Consider the following 17,784-nt stretch of genomic DNA (forward strand, 5'->3'; position numbering starts at 1 on the left):
CTCTCGCCACTACTCTTCAACATAGTTTTGGAAGTCCTAGCCACAGAGATCAGAGAAGTAAAAGAGATAAAAGGAATCCAAATTGGAAAGGAAGATGTAAAACTATCCCTACTTGCAGATGACATGATACTATACCCCGAGAATCCTAAAGACTCTACCAGAAAACTGTTAGAGCTCATCCACAAATCTGGCAAAGTCGCAGGATACAAAATTAATACACAGAAATCAACGGCATTTCTATATACTAACAATGAAAGAGCAGAAAATGAAATTAGGGAAGCAATCCCGTTTACCATCGCATCCAAAAGAATAAAATACCTAGGAGTAAACCTACCTAAGGAAACAAAAGACCTGTACTCGGAAAACTACAAGCCACTGATGAAAGAAATCAAAGATGACACAAATAGATGGAAAGATACACCATGCTCGTGGATTGGAAGAGTTACTTAATATTATCAAAATGACTATACTACCTAAAGCAATCTACAGGTTCAGTGCAACCTCTATCAAATTACCAAGAACATTTTCCCCAGAACTCGAAAAAAATATTTTAAAATTTGTTTGGAAGCACAAAAGACCCAGAATAGCCAAAGACATCCTGAGAAAGAAAAATGGAGCTGGAGGAATCAGGCTCCCAGACTTCACACCCTACTACAAAGCAACCGTCATCAAAACCGCATGGTACTGGCACAAAGACAAAAATATAGCTCAGTGGAACAGGACAGAAAGCCCAGAATTCAACCCACACACCTACAGCCAACTCACCTATGACAAAGGAGGCAAGAATATACAATGGAGAAAGGACAGCCTGTTCAATAAGTGGTGCTGAGAAAACTGGACAGCCACATGGAAAAGAATGAAATTAGAACACTCCCTAACACCATACGCAAAAATAAACTCAAAATGGATTAAAGATCTAGATATAAGACCAGACACTATAAAACTCCTAAAGGAAAACATAGGCCAAACACTCTCTGACATAAACGACAGCAACATCTTCTCAGATCCACCTCTTAGAGTACTGACAAAAAAACAAAAATATGCAAATGGGACCTAATCAAACTGAAAGTTTCTGCACAGCAAAGGAAACCCTAAACAACACAAAAAGACAACCCACAGAATGGGAGAAAATCTTTGCAAGTGAATCCACTGACAAGGGATTCAGCTCCAAAATTTAGAAACACCTTCTGCAGCTCCATACCAAAAAAACAAACAACCCCATCAAAAAATGGGCAGAAGATCTAAACAGACCGTTCTCCAAAGAAGACATACAGATGGCCAAAAAAACACATGAAAAGATGTTCAGCATCACTCATTGTTAGAGAAATGCAAATCAAAACCACTATGAGCTACCACCTTACACCAGCCAGAATGGCCATCATCCAAAAGTCTACACGCAATAAGTGCTGGAGAGGGTGTGCAGGAAAAGGAACCCTAGTACACTGTTGGTGGGATTGTAAATTGGTGCAACCACTTTGGAAAACAGTATGGAGATTCCTCAGAAAACTAAACATAGAACTGCCATTTGATCCAGCAGTCCCACTCCTGGGCATCTATCCAGAGAAAACCACGACTCACAAAGACACGTGTACTCCGATGTTCACTGCGGCACTATTTACAATAGCCAAGACATGGAAACAACCTAAATATCCATCTACAGAGGAGTGGATCCAGAAGAGGTGGTACATATACACAATGGAATATTACTCAGCCATTAAAACGAATGAAATACCAGCATTTTTGGCAACATAGATGGACCTAGAAACTATCATGCTAAGTGAAGTCAGCCGTACATTGAGACACCAACATCTGATGCTTTCACTGACATGTGGAATCTGAAAAAAGGAGACTGAACTTCTTTGCAGAGCAGATGCTGACTCACAGACACTGAAAAACTTAAAAACTTTAAAAAAAATTTTACCTTCCCACCAGAATGCATGTCTTTTACTTGAGACATCCTCCTTTCAGAAAAGTATCATATGGGTGAAAATCAATAGGAAAAAACATGAATGTACAAAAAAATTCCTTGCAACTTTTAAAATAATTGTTAATCACTGGGAATACCCTAACATACCCTTTAAACGTGGTATGGTTATTACCATACATAGTATATAAAAACAACAAGGTCCTACTGTCGAGCACGGGAAATGATATTCAATATCCCGTGATAAAGTATAATGGAAAAGAATATAAAAAATAATATATATATGTATATAACTTAGCCATTCCGCTGTACAGCAGAAATTAACACAGCATTATAAATCAGCTATAGTTGAATACAATAAATTTTTAAAAGGTAAAAAAAAAAAAAAAAATACAGTAAGGATGCAAAAACACAAACCAAAAAGCTTCTGCTCAGAAAGTCTGTCCCGGAGTCCCCGTCATAGCTCAGTGATTAACAAATCCAACTAGGAACCACAAGGTTGTGGGTTCAATCTCTGGCCTTGCTCAGTGGGTTAAGGATCTGGCATTGGCATGAGCTATAGTGTAGGTCACACACATGGCATGGATCCCACGTTGCTGTGGCTGTGCTGTAGGCCTGCGGCTACAGCTCCCAATTAGACCCTTAGCCTGGGAACCTCCATATGCTGCTGGTGCGGCCCTAGAAAAGACAAAAAAAAAGAAAAAAAAAAAAAGTCTGTCCTTCATAAAAAGAGTAAGGAAGAGGAAAGATCACAGTATAACAGGGTACATTCAATCTTTAGTTTATACCCAAAGGGTACAATTTTGCAGTCTTAAAAATAATTCTTCTGGAGTTCCCGTCGTGGCGCAGTGGTTAACGAATCCGACTAGGAACCATGAGGTTGCGGGTTCGTTCCCTGCCCTTGCTCAGTGGGTTAATGATCCGGCGTTGCCGTGAGCTGTGGTGTAGGCTGCAGACGCGGCTCGGATCCCGCGTTGCTGTGGCTCTGGCGTAGGCCGGTGGCTACAGCTCCGATTCAACCCCTAGCCTGGGAACCTCCATATGCCGCGGGAGCAGCCCAAGAAATAGCAACAACAACAACAACAACAACAACAAAAAGACAAAAAGACCAAAAAAAAAAAAAATTCTTCTCTCAGAATATAGGTATACTTACTCCGATAAAATCACATTTGTGTGGAAGCTGGGGACAATGCTGTATAAGGGATTTGAAAATTAAGAATTCTGATGTTATTTCAAAAGGTAAGTTTTAATTACTTGTGACTTCCCAGGCTTCCTTTCCCTACACTTTTTGTGCAATGAAGGTCAGATACTTGTAGATGTCTCATTCCTGGACAAGATCCATGGTGCTCTCAAATGAAAAAAAATGGGTGATGTTCTGTATCAACTTGCCTGTCTGGTCCAGTTCCAAGTTTCCGCCATATTAAGAACTGAGTCATTCTCATCAGTGTGAGGTAATACCTCGTTGTGATTTTGATTTGTATTTCTCTAATAGTTAGCGATGTCAAACAACTTATCATGTACCTGTTGGGTATCTATAAAGTCTTCACTGAAAAAAAAAGTCAATTCAGGTCTTTTGCCCTTTTTTTGGGGGGGGGGATTGGGTTGTTTGATTTTTTTCAATATTCAACTTGTTTTGGTTATATTATATTTGGTTATATTAACCCCTTGTCTGCAGCATCATTTGCAAATATTTTCTCCTGTTCCATAGGTTATCTTTTCATTTTGTTGGTGGTTTCCTTTACTGTGCAAAAGCATTTATTTTGATTAGTTTCCAATTTCTTTCTTTCCTTTTATTTATTTTGCCTTAAAAGACTGATCTAAGAAAATACTGTTATGATTTACGTCAGAGAGTATCTTACCTATGTTCTCTTCTAAGAGTTTTATGTGTCGTATCTTATATTTAGGTCTTTCAACCATTTTGAGTTTGTTTATGTATTCAGTGTGAGGGACTGTTCTAATTTAACTGCTTTGCACATACCTGTCCAGGATTCTCAACACCACTTCTTGAAGAAGACTATCTTTTCTCTGTTGTGTATCCTTTCCACCTTTGTCATAGATTACTCAACCTGTGCATTATAACATTATTCATTATTCCAACCTATGATCATGGGATATCTTTCCATTTCTCTGAATCATCTTCAATTTCTTTCATCAGTGTTTTTTTATAGTTTTCAGTATATAGTTCTACCACATCCTTGGTAAAATTTATTCCTAGGGTTTTTTTTTTGTTTGTTTGTTTTTGGTGGGGGTTTTTTGGTTGTGCACACAGCATGCACAAGTTCCCAGGCCAGGGACTGAACCCGTGCCACAGCAGCAACAGTGCTGAATACTTAACCCACTGAGCCACCAGGGAACTCCATTAGGTATTTTTTTGGATACAATTTTAAATGGGATTTTTAAAAAGTTTCTCTTTCTGATACTTCATTGTTAGTGTACCACCACCAGGCAATGGCTGTCATAAATAGGTTAGAAATTCTCTGTGGCTCGGCACTGGCGGGACCCACACCTGGGTGTGCTGCCATAGGAGGAACCCAGGTCCCAGGCTGAGGTTGCCCTGGGAATACTTTTTGTTGGCACAAACATAGCTGTGGCCCTATGATCTGAATGCGTTCTGCTCCACCATCAGCATAAGTGAAGCTGCTGTGACTGCTGCAGAGACCAGGGATACTATGACAGTGGGGACAGCAGACAGCTGGCACTGGGGCCCCCAGGGGTAGTAATATCAAGTAGCAGCAGCAATGTGATACAGAAAGGGATCCTCCCCTGGGAGGGGTGAGAAGGGGTACATGGGTTACTTGATGGCCCTGGCAGGTGGTGGGGGGGTGGGTAGTCCCATTAAGTGAGGGCATCTAGAAACAATAAATGCTGAAGAAAGCATGAAGAAAAGGGACCCTGCTTGAGGAAAATGGAAATAGGTACAGCCACTATGGAAAACCAATATGGAGTTCCTTTTCGAAATGAAATACGGAGCTACCATATATGATATAGTAGTCTCATTCCTAGGTAATTATCCAGAAAAAACAAAAACTCTAATTTGAAGAGCTATGTGGACCCTAATGTTCACAGCAGCACTATTTACAACAGCCAAGACACAGAAATAACTCAAGTGTTCAACAATAGATGACTAACTCAAGAAGATGAGGTGTATACACACACACACACACACACACACACACACACACACACACACACACACACACACAATGGAATATTATACAGTCATAACAAAAATGAAATATTGCCATTTATAGCAACATAGACCTAGAGACTATTATATTTAGTGAAATTATCAAAGACATATGCTATCACTCATATATAAAATCTAAAAAATAATACAAATGCAATTATATCCAAAAAGGAAACAGATTCATAGACATAGAAAACAAACATGACTGCCCAAGTGGAAAGGGAATAGGGTATGGATAAATTAGGAGTACAGGATTAATAGATATAAACCACTAAAATACATAAGCAAGAAGGATTCACTGTACAGCACAAGGAACTATGTTCATTATCTTACAATAACCTATAATAGAAAATAATCTGAAATACATAATCTGAATCACTTTGCCTGAAACTAACACAAAACTAACAACTACCCTTCAAGTGAAGTAAAATAATAGCAAAAAAAGAAAAGAAGAGAACTAAGTCTTTGCCTTAATTGACAGGTTACTAATGCCTTAGTAATGTAACCAGTAACTAAGTTCCTCCAGCTAGAGTCCTGTCCATTATCAATTTATCTCAAAGATTGAATTCCTATCCCTGAATTCCAGGCCATTAGGTGGGACCCTCACAACAGGCTTCCAGACCACAGAGATACTAGCTCTGGTACAGATGTATATCAGCACAGTCTCCGAGTGCTTATGGATCCTAGAGATACAGTCTCCCTGGTAGAACATGATCAGCTTACTTCATCTACTCCAATTATGACCTGCCTAGGAAATCTTTCTTCCAGTAACAAGTGGATCTATATCAAATATCTTCCTCAAACTACTGAGCATGTCTAGTTTCTAACATCTTACTTCATGGAATCTCTTTTATCCTACCTTTCAGAATTCATACTTAGGAGCAAAAGTGACAGCATCTGATACTATTATCAAATATGCATAACCTGAATCTTATGAGCAAATGGACAAACTCCAACTTGATTCAGTCTATGGAATAGAAGGCATTAGGAAACTTTTTTTTTCGCTCATTCAACAAAATAATTCTTTTATTTTATATTAACCATGCAATTACTATGTACCACAAATATTAAAAAGGTTGATCCTTCTATGTATCACCACACATGACTTTCAAATAACTCATAGTATTTAAGATGTACTTTTCAACAACCTAATACAATTTCTCAACTGGTGGTAAAAGAGGAACACTCATGATTCAAATCCCATAAACCAGAATATAAATAAGATGTCTATGATCCACAGGGTTGTAATACAGAAACTACAGTTCATGTATTCATTGCTGAAGCTTATTTAAGAGACAGAGTAAAAAAAAAAAAAAAGATGCTAAAGAATGTCTGTAGAAAAACAAAACTACCTGAAACAAATCCTGCCTCGATGTATCCAAATAACGAATTTTATAGAACATATGCTCAGAAATTCAAAGAGATATGCATCCTTTCACCTATGAAAATGATGCAATCTAATGTCAGAGTGTAGAATAATCTTTAGGACAAATGCTTTGCTACAACTATATACGACTTAATTTAAATGGGTATCTAGATAAGGAGTTCCCATTGTGGCTCAGTGGGTTAAGGAACCAAAGTTGTCTGTGTGAGGATTCAGGTTCAGTCTTTGGCCTTGCTGAGTGGGCTAAGGATCTGGCATTGCTGCAATGTAGGCTGAAGATGCGACTCTGATCCGGTGTTGCTCTGGCTGTGGCATAGGCCTTGGCTGCAGCTCTGATCCAACCACTAGTCTGGAAACTTCCACATGCCACAGGTGCAGCTGTAAAAAGAAAAAAATCACATCAAGATCATGGAGGAGTATGATGTGGAGCTTACCTTCTCACACAAATACAAAAAACAATAAATATCTACCCGTAAAATGATTCGCATAGAACATCTACTGAATGCTGGCAGAGGACCTCAGACTTCCAAAAGGGGAAGAAAATCTCCACATAGCTGGGTAGGACAAAAGGAAAAAAAAAAAGAGAGAGAGAAAGAGAAAAGAAGGAATCAGGATGGAACCAACACCTCCGGGAGGGAGCTGTGAAAGGAGGAAAGGTTTCCACACACCAAGAAACCTGTGACCGGTAAGGGGCATCAGTTGGGGCAAAGGGGGCACTTCTAAGGCTTGGAGAAAAGGGCAACAGCCAGTCTAAGGAGGGGAAAGCAGGGAGAGAGTCACACAGGAGGACAGGGCAACAATGAGTAAACCTCTCCCTGAGATGCTCATCCATGGGGGCAGACAGGGGTCTTAAGTACTGAGGATCAGCCTTTAGAGGTCAGACCCAGGGACCAGTATTGGCTGTAGGGAAACAGCCTGAGGCAGCTAGTGTGTTGTGCAACACAGCCAAGGGAATGCAGGAAGAGGCCTAGGCCCACCAGAGACGCAAGGCATCATTTGGGGAAAGTGCAAAAGGAGGGGACAGGGTTATCATAGGAACTTCTTTTTCTGTGCTCCTGGGCTCTCAGGCAGGTGGGGAACCACTTGCATGTGCTATGGGGGCAGGCATAAGCTGCAGCAGCCATCTCAGACTTTAGACGGTGGAAAGAGTCGACTGCCAAAAAGGGCCTCGTGACGAGGCATCACCAAACAACCATTGCCTGCCCAGGAGTGGACACGGTCTGTTGCTGCTGTCACTACCATTAACAAGGGCCCTGTGATCTGATGCTTCTCTGAGAGTGTGTGTGCCCCACCACTGCCACAGCTAAGGCTCCCGCATTCAGGAGCACACATGGCCTGCACCTGCTTGGCACCCCTACGAAAAGCCCTGTGACTGGGCACTGACTGACACTGCCATCTCCCTGGGGGTCACTGCAACTGGGCACTGCCCACTGCCCTCATCTCCCCAGGAATATGGGTGACTGGTGCTGCAAGCCACCCCCCCCATCCAACCTCCTTAAGACTTCACATGGGCCATGTACCCACACACCACATATCAAGGGGATAATACACTGCATATGCTGAAGAAAGAGAAAGCAAGCATCCAAACAAAAAGCAGTCCCTTGTGAGTAGACCCACACAAGCTACCCAGGGACATTCCCGCATATAAAAAGCCCTACAGGACTAATAGATAAATATTTCCTCTAAATTCACAGAGTAAAAATACAGAAGCAAAAAGAAGAAGCAGAGAAACCAATTCCAGTTAAAAGAACAGGAGAATTCCACTAAAGGGGCAAACAATGAAACAGATCTCTTGAGTCTAATACACATCAAATTTAAAAAGGAAGTCATGAAAATACTGAAGGAATTAAGAAAATCTACAAAAATGCAAATTAGGGAGTTCCCATTGTGGCTCAGTGGTTAACGAACCCAGCTAGCATCCATGAGGATGCGGGTTTGATCCCTGGCCTTGCTTAGTGGGTTACAGATAGGGAGTTGCAGTGAGCTGTGGTGTAGGTTGCAGACACGGCTCAGATCCTGCGTTGCTGTGGTTCTGGCATAGGCCAGATGCTACAGCTCCGATTCGACCGCTAGCCTGGGAACCTCCATATGCCACTGATGTGGTCCTAAAAGACAAAAAGACAAAAAAAAGAAAAAAGAAAGAAAAAGGAAATGCAAATCATTGGAAAAAGGAAACAGAAACTATAAAAAGGAGACAAGAAAAATTAGAAAATTCATTTGTTGAAATGACAGCTATGCTGAAGGCAATGACAGCAAAACGAATATTCCAGAGGAACAAATAAGTGACTTGGAAATAGAATAAAAGAAGTCATCCAATTAAGAGAGCTGACAGAAAGCCAAATGAAAAAAAAAAAAAAAAAAATGAAAGTAACATAAGAGATCTGTGGGATAAAAGTATGTTAATCTATGCTTAAAAGGGATTCCAGAAGAAGAAAGAGAAATGTAGATTGCAAATGTATTTGAAGAAATTATGGCTGAAAACTTCCATAATCTCAAGAAAGAAACAGATACCCAGATACAGGAAGCACAGAGAAGCACAGAGTGTCCCAAACAAGATGAACCAAAGAGACCTACACCAATACAAATTATAATAAAAACAGCAAAAATTAAACATAAAGAGAGGCTTCTAGAGGTAGCCAAGAAATAAGGGGTTAATTACAAGGAAACCCCCATAAGGCTATCAGCAGTTTACTCTAGAAAAATACTGTAGGTCAGAAGGGAGTGGGAAGATATATTCAAAGATCTGAAAAGGAAAAATATGCAACCTAAATACTCTACCCAGCAAGAATATCATTTAGAATACGAGGAGAAATAAACAATTTCTCAGAGAAGCAAAAACTAAAACAATATGGCAATACTAAACTTATTCAAAAAGAAATACTGAAAGGTTTCCTCTAAAAAGAAAAGGGAGTTCCTGCTTATGGGACAACAGGTTAGAGATCCACAGTTGCTGCAGCTTCTGTGTAGGTCACAACTGTGGTCTGGATTCGATCCCTGCCCAGGAACTTCCATGTGCTGCAAATACAGCCAAAAAACAAATAAATTTTAAAAATGAAAAAAAAGAAAAAGGCATAGGGAGGAAAAAAATCAAAGTTGGAAAGTAATCACTTAAATAAGACAGTAGAGATCAAAATGGAAAAAAAGGAAACCTACTGGTGAAAGTGATGATGAACACAAGGAATATAAATAAACATGAAATATTAAGAAAAGTCATCAAAATCACAAAATGTGGAGAAGGAAAGGAAGAAAATCTAGACTATTTTCTGCAGAATGTGTTGAAACTATATGACTATCATTCTAAAGCAATCCAATATAGGAAGGGGTTAACATACTTGAAAAAACAAAAGGGCAACCACAAGTCCAAAACATACAATAGATTCAGAAACCAAAAAGAAGGGAATACAAGCATAAAATGAAAGGAAATCATCAAACAAGAAAAAGAGAAAGGAACAAATTAGAAACGTAAAATCAACTGGAAAACAAGGTTTTAAATAGCAATACATATGTATGAATAGTAACTTTAAATGACAAAGGAATAACGCTCCAATCACAAAGTACAAAGTGGCAGACTAGACTGAAAAAACAAGAACCTACAATGCAGATTACAAGAGACTTAATTTAGGGCAAAAGAAACCCATAGATTGAAAGTGATAATATGGAAAAAGGTATTTCATGCAAACAGAAATGTTAAGAAACTGGGAGTCACAATACTCATATCAGACAAAACAGATTTTAAAGCAAAACCCATAAGGGAGAAGGACGCTGTATAGTAAAAACAAAGAATCAATACAAGAAAAGGACTTCAAGATCAGCAACATGCACGTATGTACCTAATATACGAGCTCCCAAATACATAAAACAAACACTAGCAGACAGAAAGAGAGAAACAGATGGGAATGCAATAACAGGAGATTTTTACATCCCACTCACATCAATGGACATATTTTCTAGACAGAAAATCACTAAGGAAATAGAGATCCTATATGATACAATAAAACAGATCTAGTTGTTATCTTCAGGATACTGAATCTTTCCAAGTACACATGGAACATTCTCTAGTACTGACCACATATCAGGGCACAAAACTAACCTTAACAAACATAAGAGTATAAAAGTTACTTATATACTTATCTGTGATACAACATTATCACATTATCTGTGATACAACAGCATGAAACTAGAAATCAACAACAGGAAAAGAAATGAGAAAAAATGATTACATGGAGACTATCAATATGCTACTAAAAAAACCAATGGGTCAATGAGGAATTCAAAAAGGAAATTAAAAAATACCTTGAGGAGTTCCCGTGGTGGCGCAGTGGTTGATGAATCCAACTAGGAACCATGAGGTTGCGGGTTCGATCCCTGCCCTTGCTCAGTGGGTTAACGATCCGGCATTGCCGTGAGCTGTGGTGTAGGTCGCAGACGCGGCTCGGATCCTGTGTTGCTGTGGCTCTGGCGTAGGCTGGCGGCTACAGCTCCGATTCGACCCCTAGCCTGGGAACCTCCATATGCCGCGGGAACGGCCCAAGAAATGGCAAAAAAAAAAAAAAAAAAAAAAGACAAAAAAAAAAACCTTGAGACAATCAAGAAGGAAATCACAATCATACAAGATCTGTGGAATGCCACTAAAGCATTAGAGAGAAGTTTACAATGATACAAGCCTTTCTCAAAAAAACAAGAAATAATCTATCACCTAAATGAACTAGAAAAAAGAAGAACAAACAAAACTTAAAGTCAGTTGACTGAAGGAAATCATAAAGATCAGAGAGAAAATCAATAAAATAGAGATTTAAAAACTAGGGGGAAAAATCAATAAAATTGAGAGCTGGTTCCTTGACAGGGTAGACAAAATTAACAAACTTCTGGCCAGACTTACCAAAAAGAAGAGAGACAGAATCCAAGTAGTTGAAATAAGAAATAAAAAGATGAAATCTCAACAGATATCCCAGAAAGAAAAAAACCAGAAGAGAATACTATGAACAATTGTGTGCCAACAAATTTAACAACCTAGAAGAAACAGACAACTTTCTAGAAACATATGGCCCACCAAAATTGAATCAAGAAGAAATAAATAATTAGAACAGACTGATCACTAAAAATAAAACTGAATAAATAATTTTTAAAAATTCCCTACAAATAAAGGTCCAAGACCAGATGGTTTCATAGGCAAATTCTACCAAACATATAAAGAACATCTACTAATCTTTTCTTCCAGAAGTATGAAGAAGAAGGAACACTCCCAAAGACATCCTATGAAGCTATCATCACAATAGCAGAACATCAAAGATGCTACCAGAAAAGAAATGTAAAAATCAGTATCTTTGATGGAATATAGATATAAAAATTCTCAACAAAAATTTAGCCAACTGAATCCAACACATAAAAACAATCATACACCACGACCAAGTGGGATTCATCCCAGGTTAACAAATACCTTTCAACACACACAAATAAATCAATGTAATTACACCACATTAGCAAAAAGAAAAGTCAACAACCACATGATCAGCAAAACAGAAGCAGAAAAAGCATTTGACAAAATTCAACATCCATTCATGATAAAAAATCTTACCAAAGTGAGTACAGAGGGAACATATCTCAACAAAATAAAAGGCATTTACAACAAAGCCATAGCCAATATACTACTCAACACAGAAAAGCTGAAAGTCTTCCTGCTAAAATCTGAAAAATAGTTACTAGAAGTAACTATATACCAATAACATGATATAGAAGAAATGGACAAATAAATTTTTTTAGAAAGGTACTATCTTCCAAGACTGAACCAGGAAGAAACAGAAAAGACGAATGAGCCAATCCTAAGTACTGAAATTGAAACTGTGATTTAAAAGCTTTCAACAAACAAAAATCCAGGACAGAATGGCTTCACAGGCAAATGCTATGAAACATTTAGAAAAGAGTTAACCTATTCTTCTGAAACTCTTCCAAAAAATTGAATAGGAAGGAACACTCCCAAACTCATTCTACGAGGCTATTATCACCCTGATACCAAAACAAGACAAAGTTTTCATACACAAAAAGAAAATTACAGGCCAGTAACACTGATGAACATAGATGCAAAATTTTGCAACAAGATACTAGCAAACCAAATCCAGCAATACATTAAAAGGATCATACACTATGATCAAGTGGGATTTATTCCAGGGATGCAAGGATTTTTCAATATCTGCAAATCAATCAATGTGATAAACCACATTAACAAACTGAAGAATAAAAATATGATTGTCTCAATAGATGCAGAGAAAGCTTTTGACAAAATCCAACACCATTTCTGATAAAAGCCTTCCAGAAAGTAGGCATAGAGGAAACCTACCTCAACATATTAAAGGCCATATATGACAAACCCACAGCTAACACCATTCTCAACAGTGAAAGTTTACAGAATTCTCACTAAGATCAGGAAAAAGAAAAGGATGTCCTCTCTTGCCACTTTTTTTTTTTTAAACATAGTTTTGGAAGTCCTAGCCACTGCAATCAGAGAAAAAAAGAAAAAGAATCCAAATTAGCAGGGAAGAAGTAAAACTACCCTGCAGATGACGTACTACACAAAGACAATCCTAAGGATGCTACCAGAAAATTGTTACAGTTCAGCAATGAATTTCATAAAGCTGTGGGATACAAAATTAATAAACAGAAATCTATTACATTTCTATAAGCTACCAATGAAAGGTAAGAATGAGAAACTAGAGATACAATCTCATCTACCACTACACCAAGAAGAATAAAATAACCAGGAATAAATTTCTACCTAAAGAGACAAAAGACCTGTACTCTGAAAACTATAAGATGCTGCTGAAATTGACAGATCTCTGTAAACCAGTTATGATGGAAAAAAATAAAAATCATTAAAAAAAAAATAAACTAAAATCCCCCCCCCCAAATAAAATGCTGATGAAAGAAATCAAAGGTGACACAAACAGATGGAAAGACATAACATGCTCTTGGATTGGAAGAATCAATATTGTCAAAACAACTATACTATCCAAAGCAATCTACAGATTCAATGCAATCCCTACCAAGTTACCAAGGATATTTTTCACAGAACTAGGACAAAATATTTTAAAGCTTGTTTGGAAGCACAAAAGACCCAGAATAGCCAGAGCCATCCTAAGAAAGAAAAATGGAATCAGGATCCCTGACTTCAGACTATACTGCAAAGCTACAGTCATCAAACATGTATGGTACTGGAACAAAAACAGAAATACTAATCAATGCAACAGGATAGAAAGCCCAGAAATAAACCCACACACCTATGGTCAACTCACCTATGACAAAGGAGGCAAGAATATATAATGTAGAAAAAAAAGACTCTTAAAAAACTGGTTCTAGGACAACTGAGCAGCTACCTGTAAAAAAAATGAAATGAGAGCACTCTCTAACACCAAAAACAAAAATGAACTCTAAATGGATTAAATGCCTAACCATAAGACCAGATACCATAAAACATACGTTGAACATATTGCTGAGCAGCAGTACTCACAATAGCCAAGACATGGAAACAACCTAAATGTCTGTCAACAGTTAATGGATTAAGATGTGGTAAAAATACACAATGGAATACTACTCAGCCACAGTAAAGAAAGAAATAATGCCATTCAGAGCAACATGGGTGCAACTAATGATGACCATACTTAATGAAGCAAGTCAAAGAGAAAGACGAATACCATATATCACATCACTTACTAGTGGGATCTAAAATATGACACAAATGAACCTGTCAACAAAAGAAATACAGATTGAAGGACATAGAAAACAGATGTGTGGCTGCCAAGGGGTGGGGTGGGGTCTGGTGGGTGTGGATGGTCTTGTGAAGTGAGTTGATACAAACTACTACATTTATAAAGGCTAAATAACAATGTCCTACTATGGAGTTCCCTTTGTGGTGCAGCGGAAACGAATCTGACTAGCAACCATGAGGTTGCGGATTTAATCCCTGGCCTCGCTCAGCAGGTTAAGGATTCAGCATTGCCATGAGCTGTGGTGTACGTCGCAGATGTGGCTCAGATCCCATGTTGCTGTGGCTGTGGTGAAGGCCAGTGGATACAGCTCTGATTTGACCCCTAGCCTGGGAACCTCCATATACCATGGATATGGCCCTAAAAAGACAAAAAAAGAAAAGAAAACAAACAAACAAAAAAATGCCTACTGTATAGCACAGGGAACTATATCCAACCTCCTGATACAGACCATGATGAAAAAGAATATAAAAAAGAATGTATCCTACAGTATGACTGAGTCACTTTGTTGTATAGCAGAAACTGACAAAACACTGTAAATCAATTTTACTTTATACAAAAAATTTTTAATGTGTGTCTACACTTCTGTAAACTGTTTTAAGTAAAAGTTGGTATTGTATGAGATTGTACAAAATTACTCTATTCCAAAAGCTCTGCATAGGATAAACTGCAGTCTAAATGTGCAATAACATTTCTTCAAACTTTTTCTAAACTTTGTGTCTACCTGAATTTATTCATAAGCAATCAATGTGAAATAACTGCTACTCTTTCACAAATAATGTACATACACATATTTGGGATAGCTTAATACAAAATCTCTATATATAATTATGAGAAAAACAGAAACACAAACAACTGCAATGTAATATAATAAACTAAAGTTTAAAAACACATGGAAATTCAGTTGAAGGTAAGTGCTGGAAGGGTTCTATGAAGAGAAAAATAATTTCCAGTGATTGGTAACCAGAGGAAGTTGCATATAAACGATGAGCTTAAAGCTGGGACTTAATGAATTAAGATTAGTAAAATTATTAGGATTAGCATTAATAGAATTTAGGAAACAAGTATTCCAGAAAGAAAAACATCATGAGCTAAGATGTAGAAGTGGAAAAGCACAAGTCACATGTAGGACTAAAGAGATATAACAAATGGAATAAAAGTGAATAAAAGGGAAAGAGTAGAAAAACAAACTAGAGTTATAAGAACATGCCCCATAACAAAAAGGGGTTTCTTACTATTTGAACAAGTTACTTACAAGTCAACCTGGCAATATTAAAAAGGATAGGATGAAAAAGGGAAATGACTAAATTGCAAGAAGATAACAGTACAGATTCCTATAAAGTGAGGCCTAAAGAAAAGAACTTGGGAAATGTAAAAGGGACATATGTACAAGATGTTACGAAATAAAAACTCAGAGATTTGAAATCTCATTAGATATAGGAGAGATGGGAAGGAACTTGGGATAAGAAATTAAATAGTGAATCATATTTTAATTCTAGATTCCTGGAAAAATTATGGTATCTTTTTTACTTTGTCTTTTTTTTTTTTTTTTTTTTTTAGGACCACACCCACAGCACATGGAGGTTCCCAGGCTAGGGGTCAAATTGGAGCTGTAGCTGCTGGCCTACACCACAGTCACAGCAACATGGGACCCAAGCCACGTCTGTGACCTACACCACAGCTCACGGCAACACTGAATCCTTAACCCGCTGAGCAAGGCCAGGGATCAAACCTGCGTCCTCATGGATGCTAGTCAGATTCGTTTCTGCTGAGCCATGATAGGAACTCCAAATTACGGTATCTTTTTAGCAAAATCAAGGAAGTCAGAACTAAAAGCTAAACTGTAGAAGAAATGTTAAATGAAAAAAAAATTTGAATAAGACAACTAAGCTAGTCTGAGAAAGAAAACAATACATGTCCAACTGATCAACACATTTCCAAAAGTGATCATAAACATATGCAGGCTTAAGCCACAAAAACTACTTTTAGGAGATTTTTATGTTTTAGAAAAATAAAAGTAACGAGTTCCCATCATGGCACAGAAATAACGAACCCAACTAGTATCCATGATTACACATGTTCAATCCCTGGCCTCGCTCAGTGGGTTAAGGATCTGGCATTGCCATGAGCTGTGGTATAAGTCACAGACGTGGCTTGGATAGAGCATAGCTGTGGCGCAGGCCAGCAGCTAAAGCTCTGATTCAACCCCTAGCCCTGGGAACTTTCAAATGCTGCAAGTGCAGCCCTGAAAAGACAAAAAAAAAAAAAAAAAAAAAAAAAGAAAAGAAAGAAAGGAAAAATGAAAGTTAAAAAAAAAAGTGATATGCAAAGTGACCAAGAGTCAATTCAGAAAAGAAATATAAACGATCAATATTTAGAATATACTGATGAAATGTCACAGCACTTAAAAATTTGAAAAGATTTGGAGTTCCCATCATGGCTCAGTGGATAACGAATCCGACTAAGAACCACGAGGTCGTGGGTTCGATCCCTGGGCTTGTTCAGTGGGTTAAGGATCTGGCACTGCCTTGAGCTGTGGTGCAGGTGGCAGACGAGGCTCGGATCCTGCAATGCTGTGGCTGTTGCATAGGCCTGCGGCTACAGCTCTGATTAGACCCCTAGCCTGGGAACCTCCACATGCTGCGAGAGCAGCCCTAGAAAAGCCAAAAAGACCAAAAACAAAAAACAAACAAACAAAAAAAAACCAGAAAAGATTTAACAATCAGTATATACAATGGTAAGGTTGGTAATGCCATATAAATAGCTGTGTGAAAGGCATCTGACTATATGCATCAGAACTTTCAAAACATTTGGCATATCTTTTGACTACTCAACTCTACTTTTAAGAATTTAAGATAAAAGTATCTAAGGTTCTAGAGCAAAATTTGTTAATTTTTACAAGTAAATTCACCCAATTTCCTTCTTATACTCATTGTTAGTATTTTTTTTGTGTATGCTATGCTCCATCTTCTTTCTACATGTAGGAATATATATATATAAAGTGAAAACTGTATCATTTTATTTACCTCTCCTACCACAAAAAATAATGCTGAGTATGTACATGTTGGTTCTCACTTAAATAGAACAAAGAGAACAAAACTCTTAATAAAACATTAAACCAGATACTGGAGTTCCCGTTGCGGCGCAGCAGAAACAAATCAGACTAGGAACCATGAGGCTGCAGGTTCGATCCCTGGCCTTGCTCAGTGGGTTAAAGATCTGGCATTGCCATGAGCTGTGGTGTATGTAGGTCGCAGATGAAGCTCAGATCTGGTATTGCTGTGGCTACGGCATAGGCCGGCAGCTGTAGCTTGATTAGACCCCTAGCCTAGGAACCTCCATATGCCGCAGGTGCGGACTAGAAAAGCAAAAAAAAAAAAAAAATTTAAACCAGATACTAAGATAAGTGCGTTTACAGATGTGTTCATTTATAAGACAACTAAAAGCAATATAAAATCTAAGACTGGATCCAAAATCAAGAGAAAAAAAATTTTTTTCTTTTGCTCAGGGCATTATTGGGATATTGGGCAAA

General features: G+C 38.1%; 1 protein-coding gene across 3 annotated transcripts in view; it reads right to left on the minus strand.

Moving 5' to 3' along the window:
* Window positions 1-17,784, minus strand: part of STAG1 (stromal antigen 1) — a 541,662-nt gene that overhangs the window by 270,542 nt on the left and 253,336 nt on the right. The window lies entirely within an intron of this gene.

Source organism: Sus scrofa, chromosome 13 (assembly GCF_000003025.6).
Source record: "Sus scrofa isolate TJ Tabasco breed Duroc chromosome 13, Sscrofa11.1, whole genome shotgun sequence".
NCBI lineage: Eukaryota > Metazoa > Chordata > Mammalia > Artiodactyla > Suidae > Sus > Sus scrofa.